The sequence below is a fragment of the Nuphar pumila genome, chromosome 9, assembly GCF_984573655.1.
Source record: "Nuphar pumila chromosome 9, dmNupPumi1.hap1.1, whole genome shotgun sequence".
NCBI classification, from domain to species: Eukaryota; Viridiplantae; Streptophyta; class Magnoliopsida; order Nymphaeales; family Nymphaeaceae; genus Nuphar; species Nuphar pumila.
In genome coordinates this window covers 69,761,112-69,767,111 of record NC_143257.1, presented here as the reverse complement: position 1 = coordinate 69,767,111, position 6,000 = coordinate 69,761,112, and positions in this window count along the sequence as shown.

The window sequence follows — 6,000 nt, the reverse complement described above, 5'->3', positions numbered from 1 at the left end:
CACCTCAGAGGAGACAAACCTTACTTTTCTGGACAGGACAACACATGACACTTGGCATCTCAGGGTGATCTATGGAATGACACATGGCACAGGGTGAAGATGGTGGACACTGACACATGGCATGGAATGAAGAGGGTGTTTAATGACATGTGGCGGCTTCTTAAGGTAACCCCACACTGACACTTGGCAAATAAATGGGAGGAGAGAGAAAAGACAAGTGGCGCCAATCCAGGGGACAAGGCTCTTATATTTTTGGGTTTTTCAAAATTCAGGTTTTTCAAAAGAAAAGTGTATGTGACACCACCTCAGTGTGGGTCCCACATTGCTTCTTTATTGAAATAAGGACAAGACAGTATAACCTCTTTTTGGAATTTTCATAAAATCTGGACTAATTGGCAAAACAGAAATTTTGAAAAGAGTTGGCCCCCGTAGGGCAATTTTATAAAAGGAAGATATTTGAAATCGTCAAAAGGGCAAGATCTGAGATAAGGTGGATGAAATCCATATTGAAAACTATCCAGATCGTTTTCCTGAGAAAATATTTTGAAATTCAGAGTCCTGGGGGTAAAATGGGAAGAATTGATAATTTTGAAGACCCAGGGTTTAAAATCGATTTTGAAAAGAGTTGAAATTCTGATCTGGATTGGAAATTTTGAAATCAAGAGTTCTGGATCTCGAAATGACATGCTGTGCAGTGCAGTGATATGAGATGCTCATGCAATGAAATGCAATGCAATGCCATGTCTTATGCAATAGAATTTTGAACCAAGACTTGGAGATGCCTGTCTCCTGTCAGGAATAAAATTTTGAACATCTGAGCTAAAAATAGAAAAATTTTGAGAGTTCCAGATGAAATTTGGACTTTTGCAAGGTCCGGGCTCAGAAAATGACCATTTTGCCCTCCGGCGATTTCAGAGGCTGGATGCTGATGCTTGGTGGAAATGTTGGAGAGGTGAATGAAAATTTAGGGTGTTTACAGATGACCCTCTTTGCTATTAAGCCGGCTTGTGGCCGAGCTTAGTGGCAAAGAAAAACACACCAAATTTGGGCTATATATAAAAAATGCCCCAGTTAGAAGGATCTGACTGGGTATGAGGGGAAATTAGCCCGGTGATCATGGTAGATATGAAATGGAGAATGGAGAGTAAAGACTCACTCTGTGAGAGTCAAATTCAGGTTTTTGCCCTTAACCTGGATGGGACAGAAATACCTCGTATGGAACGAAGCTCAGGTTTGAACCCTTGACCTGATTGGGGAATGAAATATCTCGTCGAAATGAGACTCAGGTTTGTACCCTTATCCTGATCGGGCGGAAGATGGAATACCTCTTTGAATGAGGCTCAGGTTTGTACCCTTATCCTGATCGGGCGGAAAATGGAATACCTCTTTGAATGAGGCTCAGGTTTATACCCTTATCCTGATCGGGCGGAAAATGAAATACCTCTTTGAATGAGGCTAAGGTTTATACCCTTATCCTGATCGGGCGGAAAATGAAATACCTCTTTGAATGAGGCTAAGGTTTATATCCTTATCCTGATCGGGCGGAAAATGGAATGAAATCCTCAAAAGAAGAGACCATGATGGAACCTTCAGATTTTGCACAGTAAATCCTACAGGGGTTTTGCAAAAGGAAGGAAAATGGGGTCCCTAAAGCTTGAAAAGGGGTTGATTTTGGGCGCCTCATTGCTGAGACTAAATAGCTTTTGAAATTGCCTTTTGCGGCAAATGATTGGTGGTTCGACCTCAAACCGAAATGGGACTGTCTATGGTGGGACAGTGGGGACACAGGGAAGTGTGCAAATCTGAGAGCTCACGCCCTCAAAGAAGGGAAGGAATAAAGTCCTTAGGAAGGATTTAAAATTGGTGTCAGGATGCATCGAAAACGAACATCAAGCTGTCACTTCACGTCAGGATAGCCAGAAAATATTGTGAAAATGTTGGAAATTTTGCTGTTGATTCAAAATTTTTGAAAATGTTGCACATGGTTGCAAAGATATTCTTTCTTTTCTACCCAAAGCATTACCTCCAAACATGGTTCACTTCATAGAATTGAGTTTGAAAACCCAAATTACTTGCAATTACCCTTCTTCAAGGAAGCTATCAGTTTCCTTGATATGAACAGAAAATAGAATTTGATATTATGAGAGCAATTGATGAAAGAATATTGATAATAGAATTTCACGAATTTAAAGAGGATTCTTGATAGATTTGGCGGTTTGATATGCTGAAGCTTCTGTCATGATAATCTTTCTGCGCTCTTTTGGCTCTCTGGTGTTTTGGCTACATTCTCCTTCATTTTGGAGATGTTCTGACTTTTTCTCTCTCTCTTTTTCCTCTCTTGCTCTCTTTAGGGAAGGGTACGTCACAAACTCGTTCAACTTGGAGATGTTTCGATCCTTCTTTGATGATATTGGCTCATGGGTTAGAGATCTTTGGGTGATAGCTGAAATTAAATATCTTTTAGGGATTGTCGGGAGGTTCATCACATCTGCCTTCATCTCGACAGTGCTTTGGACTTTCCCTGGAAGGATCCGTCACAAACTCCGTCATCTTGGAGATGTTTCAAGTCTTCTTTGGCCCCGGGGGTCTATTCGCTTAATTTGCCTTCATCTTGACGACAAGTGAGAGATCCCTTTTGCGGATATTTAATTGCAGCTTAGGTGATTCTGAGGAGACAGGGCTTGGGTGAATTCTCTCTTTTCTAGCGCTCAGGATATTTTCACTGCCTCGTCTTTACAAGAATGGTCTTTAAAATTTGCCATTGACTGCGATCAATATCAATCATTTATGGCTTTGCAATAACATTGAATTTTCTTTTGCTAGCCATATCGAGGATTTATCCTTCATCCTTTTGGTTGGCCAATAGAAAGAATTTGAGTTTTGAATCTCTTTTCGCAAAAGCTTCACTCTTTTGGAAGTAATGCTGAAGGTAAATTGAGATATAGATTAGTGCAATAAAGATTCTGAAATCAATAAGTAATTTGATTGACAGACTGACAGAATTTTCTTGAAATCCTTGGTGAAGGAGAGCATCTGAGGTCCGGCTCAACACATCCGTGACGAAAATTCTCCTCTCTTTTTCCCCAAAAAGAGAGACTCAGGCTTAGCCCTTACCTGAATGGGAAATGGGAAATACTCCTCTCTTCCTTGAAGAGGAGGTGTTTGCAAAACGAACTTTCGAAGAGAAATTGAGCTTTCGTCAAAGCTCCTTAATATTAGGCTTCTCTTATGGAAAGGGGGCCGATAATAGTGAGGTCTGAAAATTGGGTCATGAAAAGAACGAGTCCATCACACTCTCCCTAAAAAGAGGGTCCTCCATGACGGAAAATGGCCTAGTATGAAATTGGGGGGTCACAAGAAAAATGAGTCTCCGTCGAGCCTCTCCCTTAAAAAGGGTTCCTCGTGTGAAATTGGAAATTGTTTTGCAAACGGTTCACAAAGACGCGAGTCCCTTCAAACTCTCTCTGAAAAGGGGCTAAGTGAACGAATTGGATAGCATGCGAAAAGAACGAGCTCCCTCGAACTCTCCCTAAAAAGGGTCTCTCGCAAGAGAAAATGATTGAAATTGGATATTGAGATTGATTGACCCAAAGGTCGAAATTGGAAATTGGAAATTGGAAAATTGGTTGCTAAAAATTTAATGACCCGAAAGTCGAAATTGGATGACCTGACGGTCGAAATTGAGAATTGGTTGACCAAAAGGTCGAAATTGTGTGACTCGAAAGTCGAAATTGAGAATTGAGTGATCTAAAGGTCAAAATTGAGAATTGAGTGACCCGAAGGTCGAAATTTGGAAATTGAATGACCCGAAGGTTGAAAGCTGGAAATCGATTGACCCGAAGGTCGAAAATTGGAAATTGATTGACCCGAAGGTCGAAAATTGGAAATTGATTGACCCGAAGGTTGAAAATTGGAAATTGGTAATTGAAATTGAGAATTGGAAATTGGGTGACCCGGAGGTCAAAGTTGAAGAATTGCCTGATTCAAAGATTTAAATTGGAATTTGGAGAGCAAAATATCAAATTCGAGCAATTGACAGACCCTGATGATTGAAATGACTTGGATTAACAAAGGAGAATAATGAGTTCAAGTCAGAGCTTGAATAAAATACAGAGATCGCGAGTCGGAACCCGAATCAACACAAGAAAATGAAAAGCTTGAATCAGAGCTGGAATGATGTAGAGAGATCACGAGTCGGAACCCGGATCAACAAAAGAAAATGAAGTGCTTGAATTAGAGCTTGGATAAGATAAAAAGATCTCGAGTCGAAACTCGGATCAACAAAAGGAAAAATGAAAAGCTCGAATCTAAGCTTGAATGGATAAAGAGATCTCAAGTCGGAACCCAAATCAACAAAGGGAAATAAAGAGCTTGGGTCAGAGCTTGAGTAAATAAAGAGATCTCGAGTCGGAACCCGGATCAACAAATAAAGATGAAGAGCTCGAATGGATAAAGAGATCTCGAGTCGGAACCCGGATCAACAAAAGAAAATGAAGAGCTCGAATCTGAGTTCGAATGAATAAAGAGATCTCGAGTCGAAACTCGGATCAATAAAGAAATGAAGAGCTTGAATCTGAGCTCGAATGAATAGAGAGATCTTGAGTCAGAACCTGGATCAACAAAAGGAAATGATTTGAATAAAAACCCGAGTCGGAACTCGATTGTCCAAAAAGTTGGGATTTTGAAAATGTACCAGTTTGAACACTGGATTTTGAAATAATACCAGTTTGAGCGCTGGGTTTTGGTTCAGTATTGGTGATTACCTTTCAATTTTGAATCATTAGTAATTGTGATGGGACTGTTTGTTGAAATCCCAATACTGACCGGATTGTTGTTAATGCAGTTGAATGCAAATGAATATGAATTGATGCATATGAATGCACAAGTGCGTGAAATGAGGAATTTTTTTATCCTGCCTGCATACAGAACAAATTTTTTAAAAATGCCCCAGTGTAACTGAGAAAGAAAGTTGGATCATTATTTGAAAGAAAATACGAAGGATTACAAGAGGAGAATAAATGTTTCAAGCATAAAACTTTTTCAAGTGTCGAGCATTAATGGGATCTGGTAATTATACCCCATCCGCATTGATGAACCGATATGAGTTGCGGGGTAATGCTTCTTTGACAACATAGGGACCTTCCCAATTTGGCGACCATTTGCCGCCAGGACGATGCTTGAGATAAGTTGTGGATCGAAGTACTAAATCATTGACTTTGAATCTTCTTTCGATGATAGACTTCGCATATTGCCTGGCTACTCTCTGGCGATAGGATTGAGCATGCTCTGCTGCTTTTACCCTTCTCTCGTCGAGTAACTCTAGCTGCACTAGTCACTGCTGTTGGTATTGATCAAGAGGTAATTCTAGAAGTGATGCGAATTTCAAAGTGGGCTTCTGAACATGTAGCGGCAATACTACTTTTGTTCCATATACCAATTCTGATGGAGTAGCATTCGTTGGAGTGCGAATGGTGGTCCGGTAGGCCCATAATGCATCGTGGATCTTCTCATGCCAGTCACGGCCTGTTTCTACAGTTCGTTCCAAGATACGAATTAAAATCTTGTTGGTAGCTTCTGCCTGACCATTCCCTTGAGGGTAGTAGGGAGCAGAAAAATGATGATAGATCTTGAACTTTGAGCAGAATGTCTTTATCTTTTCATTCTTGAAATGACTTCCATTGTCTGACATGATGTCATGCGGGATGCAGAAACGACAAAGGATGCTCTTGTGAATGAAAGGGACCACGTGTCAGCCTTCCACTATGCGAAGAGTGATAGCTTCTACCCACTTGGTGAAATATTCTGTTGCGGCAAAGAAGTATTTGTAGCCATTTGACGCTGAAGGAGTGATGGGACCTACGACATCGAAGGCCCACATGGAGAACGGCTATGGAGAAACAAAAAATTGAAATATGTTGCTGGAGCATGAATAGAAGGTGCATGTATTTGACATTGCACACACTTCTTCACATAATGATAACAATCTTGCTGCATAGTCTT